Below are 19,636 nucleotides of genomic sequence, written 5' to 3'. Positions count from 1 at the left end.
AGTCTCTTCTGATATACATTTGGGTTTTTCTTTCTTTCCTTTTTAAATAACTTGTGCTTTCTTCACGTATTATGCTCCTGATGTCATTCCACAACTCCTTTGGTTTTCAGTCAGTGATACATACATCAAATCTATTCTGGAGATAGTCTATACATGGAGTTGATATATATACAGGATCAAACTTGGGCTCTCATGGACTTGTTTTAATTTTTTTCACTTTCATATTCAATTTACAGATAAGCAATTGATGATCTGTTCTTATATCATTCCCTGGCTTTGTTCTGACTGATGATCTTGAGTTTTCCATGATTTATTTCCACAGATGTTGTTGATTTGATTCCTGTCTATTCCATTCAGTGCAGTCTACATGTATGCTCACCATTTATGCTATAGAAGAATGATATTTGCAATTAATAAGTTTTTTGGTGTTGCAAAACTCTATTATAAGTTTGCTAGTGTTGTTTCTATCACAAAGGCCTTAATTTCCAACTACTTGTCCTTGTTTCTTTAGAAGCCCTTGTGGTGTAGCTGTTAGGTGTTGAGCTGGAATCTCCATTGTGAGGAACAGAAGGATTTCTCTCAAGTTGTCTCCCCAAAATATATGCCAGACTTAAGTTGAGAATGACTGTTCATTAGGCAGCGAAAATAGGTCAGAGGTTATTCTCCTTAACATCAGCCATCTAGAACGGCCGGATTGTATAGTCTGACTCACCGCAAATAGGGCCCATTCCTTTCTGTTATTGTTCCCTTGAAGCAGTGCACATAGGCAAGCCCAGGACCACTCTAAGATGACTAAGCTTAGGTTACTATCTTGCCACACATGCCCCCCTATTCCCTCCTCTTACTATTGCACATCCACCCCTAGGTCATCCCCCTCCTATTACTTGTATTGCCTATGTTACAACCCATCTCTATGATGTAGGTTGTTATCTGCGATCAGGGGGCTTGCATGCCTCCCAGCATAGTAATTGCCTGCTTTATTGTATGAGACACTAGAATGATCAAACCTGTTCAAGGATAAATTGTACTGCCCTTCTTTATGATGCATAATGCTGTGATGTATCCCCCTAAAGTAATATGATGTGTAGTTAGCAATAAATAAGGAGGCTCCCTGGTTTTCGGGAGGGTGGCTGGAGAAGGTGGCTAAGGAGGATGAGGCAGCAGCTTTTTCTCTTACGACTAAGCCCCCTCCACGAGGACCATCAAGCTGGGCTGAGGTAAGCAATGCTACCATGTAATGTGTCTGACTGCATTATTGTAATATCTCTCATGCTCTCGATGACTTTAATATAATACTTATATATCTCAACCGTACAATTGTGCATTACTGAACCCAGAAGTAGTATTACTGAACCCGCGATTAGTGGTGGGGGCTGGCTCCTCACCCACTGCCTCGCAATTTTAATTTAATACTACACTCCATGGTGAGTATTTCAAAACCATCAACAGTTGCACAGAAGAAAGACTGGAATTTTTACTACATAAACAGTTACAGTCTCAGAAACCCACAGAGGGTTGCTATGAGTCAGCATGGACTCAATGTCAGTGAGTTTATTGTTTTTCTTTAGGTTTAGTATCCTTGTTTCCAGTTTATGTATTCCTGTCACCAGTAATTATTAATGGATTATTTTTTCTAATTACTTGTATCGAATAATTACTTTACTGCATTTTTTATCCATTTCAGGCTGCAAAAGTTGATAAAAATTTTCAATTTTTTCATTTTTGACAATCATGTTTGGTGCATAAATTTGAATAATAGTCATAGCGACTTGTGTTCTGGTAAGTGTATGAACATTATCCTATCACAGCCAGCCATTTACTTTAGGATAGATCTTGAAATGTTCTCGTTGAAGAAGAATGGAACACATTCCGCTTTAATTTGCCATTCCATGAAAGTAGACCATATGATTATCTGAATCAAAATAGCCAATACCAGTCCATTTTAGCTCAATAAACCATTTACAATGAGTATATTTCAACTTACATCAACAATTTAGTACATAATGTGAAGCCCCCTATGCTTTAGGAGTCTATAAATCTTTACAGAAGCATAATGTTCATGTTGCTTTTGTAGAGTGATTGGTAGGTTTGAACCACCAACTTTTTAGCATTCTGCAGTTTAACTCACTGTGCTATCAAGGCTCTTTTTCAGGATATCAGTTTTATGCATTGTATTTCATTCATTTCCATATTTCATACACGCCATTTTCTGATGCTTGTAACTTTAACATCTTATTTTGAATCCTGCCACATCAGTTATTGAATGTCCTTAAAGTTTTACTCCATCTTCTTCATTACGGTTGATTGATTCTGTTTTGAGGAGGTATTTCGTTACCAGCCCTTTTTTGTGTGTCTTCCAACCTGAGGGGATCATCTTTCAGCACTACATTAGGCAATATTCTACTGTTGTTCCCGAGGTTTTTACTTGTCATTTTTTAAATAAGTAGACTGCAAGATCCTTTTACGAGTCTTTCTTAATCTTGAAGTTCTGCTGAAACCTCTTCATCAGGGAGACCCAGCTGTAACAACTAAATAACAACTTAAAATGCTGGTAGCATACCTTGCAAAATCACAGCAACACACAAGCCACCGTAGTATACATTTTACCCATAGAATAATTCTTCAATACTGCAACTCAAAGGGTGAGTTTTTCATCAATTATGTCAGCTTGAGAAATTCTGAGCTTGCTCTTCGTGCCATCAATAGTAGAATAGAAAAGTGAATTAATATTTATTTATTAATAAAGTAAAATACTACACAGGAATGTAAATCAGTTAATTATACTATACACAAAACTGATGATACTCAAAAACATAACATTGAGTAAAATCGACTAGATATAATATATTCAATGTTCAACAGCAGGCAAAACAAATGTATGGAGCTAGAATTCAGAATAGTGGTTACACTTAAGAGGTGGGGGAAGGTGAGGATAATGATTGTAAGGGAACATAAGGCAAGCTACAAAAGTGGTGCTAATGTCCTTTTTAGGTGGTGGTAACAGACGATATCTCACTACTCAATAATCTAGTGAACTGTGTGACAGCATACTCAAAACTGACTTGATAGCAGTGAGGCTTTTTTTGTTTATTTTGTTTTTTAGTGAATTGCATATACATTGTCACTGCTGAATTTATATTATGCGTTAGGAATCCTGACGGTGCAGTGTTTTATGCCATGTGCTGCTGAAAGTCAGTGGTTCATACCCACTAGTTGCTTAGTTAGAAAGAGGTGACTATTTGCTTCTATAAGGATCTACTACCTCAGAAATCCCAAAGGATAATTCTACTCTGTCCTCTCTTGCCATTGTAAGTTGGAGTCAACTTGACAGCAGTGGGTTGGGTTAAAACACAGTAGTTGAAAAAATAAAAGTCCCAAAATGTAAATGTCTAAAGTATTTTTGGAATTTTGCCTACTTCATATAAATACATGCTAAACTAAAGAGCATGGATTTATTTTTCAATTTCCTAATTTCATAGTTGTGGGTTTCTTTTTCTGAATAACTGTCTTTTTACTTAATGTTTATTAAAATGAACACTTTTGGTATCTGAAAATTCATATTTTTTTCATAATATCTTATCAAAACAGACTTCTATATTCTGCTGAGTCACCATAGTCTGATAACTTAATGCCATATGTTAACATGTTATGCACATTATCTTGCTATCAGACTAACATATTCAATAGACAACTGTATATAATTATAGACTGTATATATAAACTGTATATTATTAGACATGTACAAATATATCTTTATGCACCATATGAAAAGGCAAAATACTCATAGTATGATTCTTAATTTAAGATAATTTGAAATATTGCTAGAATTTCACTTACTTTTTTCAAAGCATTATAGAGTAATAATCATATAAGTTCAGAATAGCCAATCATTTTTCATGAATAATTGCTTCTGAAACTTGGACACTGAAAATTTGACTGGTAATGAGATGAAATAAGGCTTTTCTTTCTGCATGTCAGCACAAGGGAGTTCTAATGTAAAGTATATTGGCCTGTGCACAGATGGGATTTATCATTACACAGATTTTAGATATTTCAAACCCTTATACAATTTTTCTCTTCAGAAGATCTTTGCATACACTACAGGGAGAAGGAAACTACTGACAAAACTTTACAAATTGTAAAGAAAAACTTACTGCAATGTCTTATTCTTCTGTATTTGCTTAGGGCCTAGATTTCATGCACTAGCACAGCTCAAAGCAAATCTTCTATAGACCCCCAGTTGCTGTTTTACTTGACAAAGTACAGTGCTATTCCATTCAAACAAATGATACCAGTTTGGATAGGGAAGCATTACACTAAAAAAAAGTAAAACTGAAGAAAATATTTTTTATGTATTTTTAAAGAAAAAAATATTTGTAACAATTGAATTAAATGGGATTTTAAAAAATCATCTCCTAAAAAAGTATTTTAGGCTACAAAGACCTCATCTCAAATATGATTTAAAGAGAACATTTATTAAGTGTTAAAACAGTCAAAGGCAACACAAAGACACAGACATATCAACCAAATGAGGAAGTCCACTAACACAAGGTTAAAAGGGCATTAGATAATTCACAATTGGGAAACAAGATACATTGGACATGGTGCAGGGAGGGGGTTGGTTGCAAAGGAAACTGTCACAATAGCATGATTGATGGCATATCAATATATCACAATGACAGATGGTACTATAGAAACTGGAAAAGACCATGATTGGAACACATACGTCGTTAGATAGAAGGGTTTACGAGATTGGTCCATGGCTTTCCAACTAAGGCAGTCGGGAAACGACTGACAGAGCATGACTCATGACTATTCAATCCCCCGGTCCTGTCTCCCTCCCTAATACAGTGACTTCCTTTAAGGATAAACTGAGGCAAGTTCCTGAGAGAGAGAGACTGCCCATCCAGAGCTGGCCTGAGAGGGGTGGAGGCAATCCATTCTCCAAGGCATTCTGTTTGAGGGCAAGATTATCGAGTCTTTGTTATTAATTAGAAAACATTCAGTGGAGGTTTAAACTAATGTGGAGAGCCTGCAAATGAATTTTGAGCTGTCACTGCCATTCATAACCTTTTGCAAACCAGAGTGCTCAGAATTTAAGCTCTAATAAAATACCTCCTATGGTCATAACTTATTATTAATAATTATTTGATCACACAGACTGGTGTGCTTCTTCCATGTGGACTTAGCCAACATCCTACTTAGATGACTGCTTATTCAAATTGTTTAAAGACAAGACTTTAAAACCCCAGACACTGTACTTTCCAATAGCCAGGCACTATCTGATTTCCTCACCATGCTCTGCTGTGCACCCGTATCTTCAGTGATCTCTCCGTGAGGGTAGTACTGAGCAAGGCCATATCATAAGAACACATTGTTCTTAGATTAAGGCTATGATTAAATGAGAGCTCAAAATCTATTCATATTTAAATTTATGTAACTCAGTGTTCTATTGTAGAGGCAGCATTATTAGCCTCCTGAGAAATAATATGAATAACCTTCATGGGATATTTGGTAATTCTAGGTTCAATATCATTAAAATGGCCAATGTCATAAAATTGCGAATACTAGTTTAAAAATGGCAATGATAAGAAAGCTCTTTTAGACTAACATACATAGGACATTCATTTATACAGATTAAAACTCAAGTGACAACACCATTTAAGAAAAGAATTAGTAGACACAAGGCAACAATTTCAATAGCACTCAATCACTAGGCAAAACTATTTGTCTGCCGAACTAAGATATGTCACACACACATAATAAATAGAACATGAAAATAGCAAACATATGGTAGTCTTGATTTGTCAATTATTGGGCAACCCCAAAGCAATAAGAGAATTTAACCACAGTTCAATGACTCCAAAGTCCACCACTTTGGGATAGTAGTCCTCTGCTACTTGACACACTAGGATATTTCAGGTTTAAATCCAAAGGAGTATTTCATTTCCTTTAATCTGCAACAAGTGTTTACAGTGTTCACTTAGTGAGGTTTCCAAATTGGGTGTTTCTGATGTGACCTATGAAGAAAAGACAAAGTGTACAATCCAGGATCTCCAAAGAAAACAAATTTTTGTCAAAAATGTATGATAAGCAACATACAGGGTGGTTATTTTTAATTAGGGCTCCTTATCGGTAATGTTGTGCTTTTTCCAAGGTCAAATTTTCTGTCTCTAGTTTATCCACAAATAAACATGAAATCACCTTCTTAGAGAGATGTAGCTACCCACTTCTGGTTACAAATTTCCATGGAAATTCACAGAATACCATTATAGGTATGTCTGTAAAATTAGGGTGACCATGAGACTATACTGTATTTCAGGAGTTATTTGGTACTTTTCCCATAGTCCCTTCAAATGAAAAACTGATCCTAACTGAAATGAGGCCTCCTCTGAGAAATTCATTTTTAAGATAAACAACTAAGAAAATGATAAGGATTGTGAGCATTAGGCAGACACAACATAGTACTACTTGAAAGGCCAGATTAAATGAGAACATGATCAGCCTTAAACCCAAATGAATAGTCTGGCTCTCACTTTTACGAGTCTCTTTCTTTAAATAGACTGAATTCTCCAATAGGGCAGAATACTCAGAGTAAAATTGTCTTCTGATTTTTCTGGACCATCATTCAAATCCAAAATGGCTTTTAAACAACCTTTTTTATCTTAGCCTGATTTTAAGACCCTAAGTATTAAAAAGAAAAATCTAAGCCAAATGGTTCACACATGGGTTATCTCAACCTCCACAAAATCCAGAACAATATTAGCCCATGTGTTTGAAAATAACATATAACTAAATACAATAAGTATTATGAGTTATTTGTCGATATTCAAATAACACCAGTAATAGCTGCATTCTGTAAAAAAAATATCTGTTTAATTTATGAACAAAGACATGAATTTGGAGTTGAAAACATTTATCTATTAAAACACAAAACTATCTCTTTGGAACTTAGCAGGAAATTGTACTGCTATTCTATTTTGTAACTCATAGCTCAAACCTCACCAGCTTCTATAATCAAGATTTTTAGGAATTTGTTAAAATTTTCTAATAGAAGCTTTCAATTTAAGTCATGATACTTAAAACCCATGTTAAACAACTTGGGAGAAATGAGAGAAGTAATTTCTGACATTCTTAAAATTACCCATATATGGAACATACTGAAACAATCTATTCAGTGGCCAATTTCTATTCCTAACAATTTATATCAGTGTAATTCATGAACAACATTACCCTCAAGTTCAGGAAATCATGATTAGACTAGTGGGGTCCACTCAGGATATTACTCCATTTTTCTAAGTTCAGTATAGTACATTTATTGTTGGAATTTTTGGTTAAATATGATGTCTCAGCAGGTCAGCAAAGCAAAAACTTAACTATAGAGGACAAAATTGTATATGGTAAAGGTTAATTAATAGTAATATATGTGTCTGAAAGACTTGATTGGAAAAAATTCTGAACCAGTGAAAGGCTAAACAAAATTAATTAAAAGTCAGAATAGATGTCAGACCAGAAGGAAATATATCTTCTGTCACTGTTTCTCAGTTTTACCATAGAAATATAATTGGAGTTATTTATTCACAATGTTTTCTCAACTTTGCTTTTATTTGCCAAATCTACTTAATGTGATAATTGACATTTACTTGAAATGATCATCATTATCAACCAGCCCATAATATGGGGCTCTAGGCTGACTAAATCCCCTTAAAAGGCAATGAACCTATTGCTGCTTTGTTAGAGTATCATCAGTAGGTAACATCTTTTGAAAGATTTGAAGATCCAAAGCTGTAAGGTATCAAATACACAATACAGGTAGGCTCTGGTCTTCAATGTATAGGCCTGCCAGTATTTGGCTAAAGTCGGATTCAAATGTTAGAAGAAGTCTTCATATGTAACTAACCTCTAGCTTGCAAAACCTTTTGAGAAGAAAATCTCCTTGATCTTGAAAAAAAGATTCACCAGCTTTTTTTCTGTTTTATGAATAAACCCAGCCAAATCGATCTAGTCATGAAGGTTTTAACAATATGTTTCATTGTTCTAAACATCTCTATACAAAAATGAAGGTCACTTCCACTCAAACCTGCCACAACTCACCATATACCCTCAAGGCAGTCTTTACTATCTTTCACATTCTGGTCAACCAGACCTTCTGCTATGAGACAAAACTATTTTCTTTTTCCTTCCAAAACCAATCCAAACAAATCCACAAAAATACAATAACAATCAGTCATTCCATTTTTTCCTAGTCTTTCAGCCTATGTTAAAACTTCCAACTCAATTTTTAAGGTGATTTTCATCTTATAGCCTAGAATACATTGTTCTTTCATGTGGGTTCCTCACACTAAAATGATATGCTCTACTAATTGAATATGACTCACAATTTTAATTTAAAATTTTTATTTTACTGTCCTAAATTTTATTCTAAGAAGTTTATGGCTTTAGTTTATATATTTAGGTTCTTAATCCACGTTTCCCAACAGTTTATTGGCACCTAATTTAAATATACAATTTAATAGTTAAATTGTTCAATCATATCAAGGGGCATTGAACAATCACCACCACTTCAATCTCAGAGCATTCCTCATCCCCCTCCCCATTAGATAAATCACATTTAATATGAGTTGTGCAATCACAATCAGTTTTAGTGTTCCGTTCCCCCTTCATTATTTACTCTTTAAATCCCCTTTCCTTCCCTATCGTCCACCCTCCAGCCCTGGATTCCCTAAAATCCCTGTGTCAGTTATTCACATTATGTATCCACTCCTCTTGTGCTTCACAGCTGGGAAAACCAACAGAAAACCATAAAAAAACAAACTCGTACTAAGGTGGTAAGACTAAAATCATAATAGTATAAAAACAAAAATACAAATAATGCGTAAGAAGGAAAAGACCCCTATCAATATTCCAAAGTGCAGGGAGAACTTTTCTGTCATGGAACAAGAGATACTTACCTCCAGTACAAATTCACTTCAGACACACAATTTTAAATCAAGGAAGACCTGCATTAATATGAAAAGCATCAAGGTAGAAAGGTAAATCTTAAGCCTATTGGTAAGCAAATAGATTTTTAAAACAAGCTAACATTCCAAATAATTAAAATCATCTTATTAAGTAAAAATTATAATCACAAGGTATCAATATCTACCATAACAGATGAAACAATAAGAGTAACATTTATGAAGCTTGAACAAGCTTTCTGCATGTCTTAGTGGCTCTATGAGTATGTCTTAGATGACCAGCCAAGTCAAATTATCCAGACACCAAGTTTGTTCTAGAGCAATTAAACTTGTCATGGTAGAAAAGAAAACACAATGCCTGGAATGTTGGGGTGAGGAACAAAGCAAACAAGGCTATGTACAACTCAGTCACTCACTCATGGTCAAGTTAATGCCTACTCAGTGAACCTGTAGGAAAGAGTAAAACTGCCTCTGTGAGTTTCTGACTCTGTAACTCTTTAAGAGAATAGAAAGCTTAGTCTATCTATGATAGCTGGTGGTTTCGAACTGCTGACTTTGTGAATAGCTACCCAGCATGTAACCACTACACCTTCAGGACTCCCTACAAAATAACAAGTTCAGGTTACCTAATTTCTCATGAAGTTTTGACTTATCAGTAATATTCTGAGCAACGGCAGAGCAGTAGCCTTTTGTAAACATTGTATCATTGGTGAATTCAATCTACCATTACTTGGAAGTCATACATTCAAAGAATGAATCGGATTTTCAAACTATTAATATATTTTCTTCTTCCCTAATGGAAAAAAAATCTAATTATTTGTTAATACTATTAAATATTAATTACTCCCCCTTTTGTCAAGAGAGTAACGTTTGGATTATATCAAATAAATTGATCATTAATGAGTTTTTCACATATTGTTCTTATATGTCTTTTATAATACCCTGTTGAACTTGGAAAAATGAACAAAGTAAAGGAAAAATAAATGCAGTACTTAGACTTGAATATAGATATGTCTTTCCCAAAAGATATGAACTTCTAATTAAAACAAACATCAATTAACTCGATTTTAATATTAGCAAGTCACTTAAAATATTATAAATTATTTATGGATCACAAGACACCACTGAAATAAAGTGTAATCACTTTTAAGGTTTTTGTTATTTTTTCTAAATTTAGCTACCTTAGATTCTTAAAATGACCACATTTTGATTTAAAACAAATCTTGCTTATCATGTTGATTCTGAATGACCTCATAGGGTAGATCAGAAATTGTATTTTAGGGTTCCAGAGCTAGTAATAGGCACTGGAAGTCAACTGGGCGATCTTTTAGGTAGCAGTCATTGGTCATATTTGTTCAAACTGCCATGTTTCAGTTAACAGCCCAGTGCTTGAGTCATTGTGGCACCTAGCCATTTCTAATAAGAATTCGCCCAAATTCATGCTCATTGTGTGCATATCTGAATCAGCTGGGGCTGATCAAAGTGGACAAAGAATTTTTCCTCTAAAATCCCTCATTTGGAGAGATAAAATTCTATATTTTAGTCACTATACTAAAATTAGTACCGGCCTAGGTTAATATACGCAAACAAAAAACTCTTAAAATTAACCATCTCTTTAATTCTTCCTAATATCATAATATTAAAACAATTTAATTTACAAGTACACATGTTATAAAATCAATAATTCAATTTGAAAACATAGACACATGTAATTAAATCAAAACTGAGGTAAGAATTTTTAATATAAATATATAAATAAATATTTTGTTTACAAAGGCTTTTTCATATAAAATTAATAGGTTTTCCAACAGTGCCTTTTTGTGAAAAGATGTCCAATCACAAATCAGGGGGGAAAAATTGAAACCCCAAATACATTGCTCTTGCACTTGAGGGATAAGTCCTTGGTGGGCATTTCTAGCCCAACCAAGAAACAAAGCTTTCATTCAAGTTGGGTGCCATGTTGCAGGAAGGTCAAACACCCAATTTCCAGCAATTTACAAGGTCACTTACAGCCTGAACTTTCCCTTCTGATATTTTCTGTTATGAAGATAGCAACTGCACAACATTCATAAAACAGCACAAACATTTAAGAGTAGATACATAATTCTAAGCTGCTTTAGCTAGATTAACACATTTTAAATTTTTGAAAAATGTTCTTTAGACATGGCCACTGATATTTTTAAGTCTCCTTGGCAATAGAACGCCAATTTGCACTGCAGGAGAAAATAAAGGCATTCTATCTTACAAGGACTAACACGTGTCAAAAAAGTTGAAGTGCTCCCACATATCTTACACTATTCTGGATATAACCACCCTCAAAATCACACTAAAGAGCTTGGTGCAAAGATATAGTGTAATACTAATTTCATTTATAAATATATAGATTTCAAAATTAAATCATTACAGGAGTAAAATATTCATCTCCCTCCTGTTGAGCAGCTGGTAGAGTTGAACTGCTGACTTTTGTGAATCATGAGCTCAAAACATCAGTTTCTAATAACCCAGAGCTCCATGAAAAATAGAATTACCTTACTCCACATGTTTCAAAACAGAGTATTAATTTGGCAGGATTACTATAGAAATTATTTATAGTCCACAAGACATCACTGAAATAAAGTTTAATCTTTTTCACATTTTTCTTAATTTTTTTAACTTTAGCTAAATTACCAATAATATGATATATTATTTGATGCTATATATCATATATTACACAATAAATGTTTATATAATGTAAATTACACATCTTATATGTAAATACATATTTTATAATGTATCTATATAGATAATATTTTCTTGCATTTTCCCCACCAACCATGTGCCAAACCACATGCCCCCAGAACTCTTTCACAAACTAGGAATTACTTCTTTAAAAGCTGAAGCAAAATGCCAATTTTCAGGAGATTCTGAGTCACCCAGACCTAGGCATCAAAGGTAATGTCCAAAGAGAACAAACAAATAATTCACAGCTGAGAGAGCACAAAGCAAGACTTAATAAGATTTACTAAAGTTTCTGAAAGCTGGAAATATGAGTTTGTAATTCCAAGAGCACTTACCCTTGCAGAGTCTCTGAGGGTCCGTGGAAACGTGAAGGAAAGTACCTTATTTTTCTGGTGCCAAGCTTCCCTAGACTCTCTAGAGATCCTACCAGGAAAGACAGCATTGTATTCCTATTTTCCAACCACACCACTTATTTGAAGCTTCAAAAAACCACATCTCAAATATAATTTAAAGAGAATATTTATTAAGTCTTAAAGGAGACAAAGACAACCCAAAGACACTGATACATTATCGAGATGAGAGAGTCCACTATTAGGTTAAAATGGCGCCCAAGTATTCAAGATACATTGGGCAAGGGGGTGGGGTGGTGGTGGTGGAGGAGAGGGTAAAGAAACAGTCACAAAAGCATGACTGGTGGCAGATCAATACATCCCAGTAACAGATGGTACCACAGAAGTGTAAAAAGACCATGATGGGGACATGTACATAGTTAGATAGAAAGGTTTACAAGATTGGAGATTGGCAGTCAGGGCAAGACTGATAGAGCATAACTCATGACTATTCGATCCCCTGGTGCTATCTCCATCTGTCCACTGTATAGAAATCCATACAGTGATTTCCATTAAAGACACACCTTGGCAAGTTCCTGAGAGAGAGACTGCTTCTCGGGCTGGTTGAGATGGTGGAGGTTATGCATTCTCCAAGGCCTTCTGTCTGAGGGCAAGATTATCTAGATGCTTGGTCCTTAATTAGAAAATATTCAATGGAGGCTTATTCTAATGTGGACAGTCTGCACATGGATTTTGTGCTGTCATTGCCATCTATTGCTGCCTGGTTTGTCTTTTGTGAACTAGAATTTAAGCTTTAATACAAAAGTAGGAAAGACTAAGTAGAAAAGATCCATGTCTGGATCCTTTCATGTGATAAGATCTTAATTAAAAAAAGCCAAAGTTAAGCTCTATATATGAGACTAAAAGGGAATCTATTTATCTTGAAAATAAATATAATATTAATAGCAAGGAGTTAAGTAATGGCAAGTTTGTGGGTCTTTGAAGTTTGTTTTCCACTATAAAGAATTGGATTTCAAATAACTTTTACAAAACACACTCATCTTTGATTGTTTCAAATATTAGTCAGTCACAAAATGACAAGGACAGGGAAAACTGCCCTGGAGGCCTGGAGCCTAACCATGCAGGACCTTGCCAAATGAGTACACAGTTTTGTCCCAGCCCACCACAGTCTTTAAACAACAACAACAACAACAAAACTTCAGCCCTGATCTAAATGGCCCCTTACAGACATAAAAAGGATTTGCGCGCTCTGGGCAGCGTCTCAGCACTTTTGCCCTTTCAGAAGTGTAGGCCCAATGGGGGTCTGTCCCCAGTTTATCTTGACTTTACTGCTCAATAAACCTGCTGAGCTGCCTCCTCCAACTTGTTTGTTCAATCTCTGTATTGTCACCACGCCACTGCTCCTGGGGCATGGGAGGGAAAAAGAAACTGTCCCCAAAGCATGGTTGGTGGCAGATCAATACATCATAGTGATAGGTGGGACTATAAAAGTGGGAAAAGAAATATGATTGTTATAGGTACATTATATCAAACAGAAGAGTTTACAAGATTGGTCAAAAGCCTTCCTATGAAAGCAGTCAGAGCATGACAGAACCTGATTCATGACTATGGAACTGCCAGGACTACCTCCTGTGTGATGATCTCCACCAAGGACATGCCCAAGCAAGCCCTTAATGAAGACGAACCCACTCTGAGCTGGCTGATGAGGGAGTACAGGTAATTCACTTTCCAAAGCACTCTGTCTAATACTATTCTTATAGCTGGCCAAATGTAAGAAGGAATTCAATGGGGCTTAATCCAAGTGGGGACTCTATAAATGGATTTTTGGCTATCATTGTCATCCACGGCTTTCTGTAAATGAGGTGCTCTGAATTTAAGCTCTAACACAACATAAACTTTATAAAACAACAGCATTAATTGTTATGTAAGGCGATAGAGAATTAGAAAGAAGTTTATGCTTAAGATATATTGGATATATGTTAATGGTTGTGGAATAATTAGGAAAAAGATGGTGAGAATAGCTGCATAACTTGAAGAAATATATCAATATCACTGAAGTGAAGATGTAGAAATTAAATTGGCTTATGTTTAGTTGTGCATAGTTTCACCACATGTATCAACTATAGCCCTGTGGTATAGTAGGCAACACAACGAATTGCTAACTAATTTCAAACTCCCCAACCACTCCATGGGTAAATTTGAAGCTGACTACTCCCATAAAGATTTAAATTCTCAGAAACCCAAAGGGACAGCTCTACCCTGTCCTATAGGATCTCTATGAGGAACTTTGAAGTCTCTTCCCTCACCTTATATGAACTATGCTTAATATTAAATATGAAATATTAAATAACATTCATCTAACACATTTCACTGTACTAGTAACATATTTATAGGTGTGGTAGTTAGGATTCTTGTGCCAACTAGGTCAATAGGAATGTGTGAGCAGAGATTAACCAGGTGCAGCTTGATTGAAAGACAACGAGATAAATGGCTCTTCAAGGCCCACCCCTTCTCTCTTGCTCCCTGGTAATAAGACCAGCATGCTGCTGCTTTACTGATTCTCAACCTGTCTGCTGCACTACCTGAGGGCCATGCCAATCCATGGATCCTGTCACTAGAGCTTGAGGCTCCTTTGAGACCTGCTTAACCAGGTTGCTGGTGGAGACAAATCACATTCACTAGATTAGAAATCGATATACTATGAAAGTTACATTGTTGATTTGTAAACTCATAAAATACAATGTTGAAGAGGTATTGGAGTTAAGTCAATAATATTTCACCCTCCACTTAAGAATGAATAGATTTTAACAATGGAGGCAGGAGAAGAGCATTTTGCAGTATTTTATGACTCTGCAAGGAAACTGGACGCTTCTTTTTCTGGTAAGAAAAATGAAATAATTTTTAATCAGATATTAACATATAAAACAGCACTATTGAGCACATGGACTGAATATGCATCTTTTATTTTGGAATGGATTCTATCCTCACAAAAAAGATGCAGAATTCCTAACCTTTATACTTCTAAATATAACTGTTTGAACATAGAACCTTTCTTTTTTGTCTTAATGAATCCATACTAGAGTAGAACATTCACTGCCTCTGAGTCAATTCTAAATCATATTGACTCTTACAACAGAGTATAAAAGTCTTATTGGGTTTCCGGCATTATGAGAGGGTAGAAAGCCTTACTGTTCTCCCTTGGTGGGCTCAAACTTCTGATTTGTGGTTAGCAGCCTTACACATAATCCAGTACACAACCAGGGCTCTAAACCCCCCTGAGTGATTTCTTGTTAAAAGGGCAGAAAAATTATACAGAAAAGTACACTGGGAAGATAAGGACCCATATACCAGGAACTGAATGCCAGTAATCGCTGGATGATACCAATGAGTTCCACATCCCCAAGACCTTAATTTGAGTTTTAACTTCCAGAACTGTGAGATCGAGTTCTGTTCTTTAAAAGTTCTCAATTAAGGCATTTTTGTTACAGTGGCACTAGTCAATGAAGTTATTCTCCTTTAATGTACATGCTGCCAAAGAATTCTACTGGAATATAATCCTGATTTATTTTCTTAGGTGCTAGGTATTCGGGGACTATATTTCCTTATCATATGTAGAATGTCCTGATATTTAGTTGATGGACTGCTTAGGCAAAATTTATCAATAGGGGTTTTTAAAAGATACATCAACTTCTCCTTTATTGACACAGTTAGGTTCCAAAGATCAGGGCACTTTTTAAAAATTAGTGTTAAGGGAAAATTGAGGATGACTGCATCATTATATAAGCACCAAATTCCCTCACTACGTAACTGCAAAAGCACTGAGAATAAGGTCCTGAACATGTTTACACATAATCTTAATCATTTCAGTTAAATGAACTCCTGCCTTAACCTTGGCATTAATTCCTGCCAGACGGACATCATTAATGCCTAAAACAGACAGTACAATTCTTTCTGTTTTGTAAATGTAAAATGTCAGAGAGCTAGAACATTGATAAATGGAGTCCATGTGTCTGTGAATACTAATTATGCTATAAAGGTCTTTAGTTTTTAATTCCTCCAGTAATACCACATGAGTTTTGATGGCAAGGCTTTTTAGTCATTGGACTGCTAAGCGCAAGTTCAGCAGTCAACACCCACTATCTGTGCTTCAGAATATACATTAGACCATCGGTGCTTGAAAGGTTTACTGTCTTAGAAAGCCTATAGGGTAGTTCTATTTTGTCCTATAGGTCATTGTGAGAATCAACTCAATGGCAGTGAGTTTGGTTTGGGAAGTAATATCAAGTTCTTTACATTTTAACTATTTAAGTAAGCAGTTAAAAGCAACATTTCAAGAAACACTTATGAAATATATAACTTTCACGCTTATATTTTGTTGAACAATTGTATGCTATTTGATCCTCTCACTACAAATGACTTTCATCTACATTTTTGCCTACTTTTCTATCCCAAACTGAATGGAATAGGCTATGAATCCAGGTGTTTGGGAATAAATCATATCCCTCCAAAAACAGGTGTTGTAAATCCTACTCTGTAGTGGTTATATTCCCACTTGGGAATGGTGTTCCTTGTTCTGTTATTGAAAGATTATTGTATGGGCTGTGTCTTAAATCAATCCATTTTGGGACGTAAATGAGTAGATTGTGCATAACCAGACAAGCAGAGATGGGATATAACAGACTTCACATCATATGTTGATCTCCAAGGAACCAAGGAGAGGACACAGAGGAAATGCTTTCTCCAAGTGTCAGAAACCTGAATTCAAAATTTAGCTTCCTGTTCTATGATAAAATAAAGATAACTAAAATGTGGAGGTGGTTTTAGAATTAAATAATTGGTATAGGCCGGAGGAATTTTAATGTGATTCATAAAAAGGTTCTCGAATGCCTTACAAAGACTGTTGGTAGAATTATGGACATCAAAGGTAAATTTACTGAAGGCTCAGCAAAAGCAAAGATTGATAAAAGAAGCCTCTATCATCAGAAAAAAATAACTAAAGTGAAACTCACTGCCATTCAGTCAATGCTGTCTCATAGCGACCGTACAGGACAGAGTAGAATTTTCCCTGTGAGTTTCTGGGACTATAACTCCTTAGGGGAGTAGAAAACCCCATTCTCCTCCAATAGAGCAGCTGGTGCTTTCCACTGCTGACCTTGCAGTTCACGGCCCGATGTGCAACCACTAGAGATCTTATATTTGGTGCCATTAAAATGATGTTGCTGAACATTTTAAAAACACGAATCGATGTTAAATGTGCTTCTGGTGAGGCTTGAAAAGAAAATAATAAAAGTAAGAGATAGTAATTGAAGCTATTTGGCTGAAAATATCCCACAGAATATTATCCTCTAAGAAGCTAAATGAGCCCCATAGAGGATAGACTCTCCTGCAATATCACAAAGATATATCAAAATCAAATATTTTATCACAACAAAAAACAAAAGCAGAAAAAACATCTGAAAACAAAATATGATTTTCTTTTTTCTATGACAAAGGTTAAAATATCATTACAACTGTTATTACAATCCATATATCAATTGCATCAGGAATATTTGTACATATGTTGCGATCCTTCTTTTCTAGACATTTACTTTCTGTTGAGCCCTTGGTATCAGCTATGCTTTTTCCCCTCCCTCCTGTCCCCCACCCTTGTGACTGCTTGATAGATTATAAATTATTATTATTTTCATATCTCACATCAACCGCTGTCTTCCTTCCCCCATGGTTTCTGTTATTCTTCCTGCTGGAGGAGGGTGTGTGGTTATGTGTTGATCATTGCTACTGTTTCCCCACCACCGTGACTCTCCCTCACTTTCCCTACCCTTCTGGTATTGCTTTTCCCATTTCTGTTCCTGGATTCTGTGTATCATGAGCTCCCATCTCTTATCTATACCTGTGAACATGCTCTGGTCTAGTCCGAATTAAGAAGCAGCACTGGGGTCATGATAGTGGAGGGTGAGGAAGACTCAAGGAACAAGAGTAATATTGTGTGTTTCATCAGTGCTTTACTGCACCCTGGGGGACTTATCCCTTCCCTGTGATGCCTCTATAGGGGGATGTTCCATTGTCTGCAGATGGGCTTTGGGTCTCTGCTCTGACCCGCCTCATTCTCAACAATATGTTTTAGTTAGTTTGTTTGTTATGGGTCTTCTGATACCCACTACCCGGTCCTGATGACACCTCATGATTGCACCAGCTGGTGTGAGCTTGTTGCTTCTCTGCTGGATGACCGATTGTTTAACTTCAATCCTTTAAGACCCCCAGGTGCTATATCTTTTCATAGCCAGGTACCATGTGATTTCTTCACCACATTTGCTCATGCACCCATTTTGTCTTTAGTGATAGTGCCGGGAGGGTGAGCATCACAGAATGCCAGTTTGTTAGAACAAAGTGCTCTTATATTGAAGGAGGGTATGAGCAGAGGCCCAAATTCATCCACTACCTACCTCAATGTGCCATATATACATAGGCCAATACCTCTATTTTTATGGATTAATGTATTTACATATGTACACACCTATGCTTGTACCTCTATCCATAGCTTTGTTTCCTAGAGTCTTCCTTTGTTTCCTTTTACCTTCCTTCTGCCCCACCATAACTCTCGTCCTACTTCTGCCTCTTAGTACTTCCTCTCAGCTAGATTGTTGTTGCTCCAACACCCACAGGATCTTTACATCCTCCTTGTTGCTGATTTTAATTCCCTAGTTGTTCTCCTGTCTATGGCATTGTTTGTTCACCACTCCCTTTCCCTGCCACCTTCACCCCCCCAAGTCCCTCCGGGACTGTTGGTCCCTTTGCAATATCCTAGAGCTTGCTTCCCATGCCTGTCTTATATAAGTAGGTACACCAACAATGACATAGACCAGTGGTTCTCAACCTTTCTAATGCTTGGCCCTTTAATACAGTTCCTCATGTTTTGGTGACCCCCAACCATAAAATTATTTTCGTTGCTACTTCATAATTGTAATTTTGCTACTGTTATGAATCATAATGTAAATATCTGATATGCAGGATGTATTTTCATTGTTGTAAATTGAACATGATTAAATATAATTAAAGCATAGTCATCAATCACAAAACAATATGTAATTTTATATTGTGAAATATTTATGTGTTTTCTAGTGGTCGTAGGTGACCCCTGTGAAAGGGTCATTTGACCACTGAAGGGGTCATGACCCACAGGTTGAGAACTGCTGACATAGATCAAACAAAAAGAAAACAAAAGATTGAAAAAATAAAAATAGAAAAAGCTTACATAATTCCAGGTCTGTCCACTGACCTTTATGACTATCTCCCCACTGGCCCTGGGGGAATTTGGGGAGCTGCCCCCTCAGACTGAAGTCTATTTTTGGAGCACTTTGGAGCTTTGTGGCTTGGCTTTGCTCCAGTTGTTATGTTCCCTTCTTGGTTTGCCCTGCTGTGGGGTGTTGAGACTGCACTACCTTCCCAACATGTGTCCTCAGTATTGTCCTCTGCTGCAGTATGCGCCAGTAAGGGGACGACATGTCATTAGCTGTTCTTGGCCCTACAGTCCTCTCTATGCCTTAGCAGCTCCATGCAGGGATGTCATCCTCCGGGCTTGGTGTGCCAGTATGGGGTCTAGACCAACAGTCC

The sequence above is a fragment of the Echinops telfairi genome, unplaced genomic scaffold (genome assembly GCF_000313985.2).
Source record: "Echinops telfairi isolate 266 unplaced genomic scaffold, ASM31398v2 ScPeMD7_44;HRSCAF=162, whole genome shotgun sequence".
NCBI classification, from domain to species: domain Eukaryota; kingdom Metazoa; phylum Chordata; class Mammalia; order Afrosoricida; family Tenrecidae; genus Echinops; species Echinops telfairi.
This window is presented reverse-complemented; position numbering follows the sequence as displayed.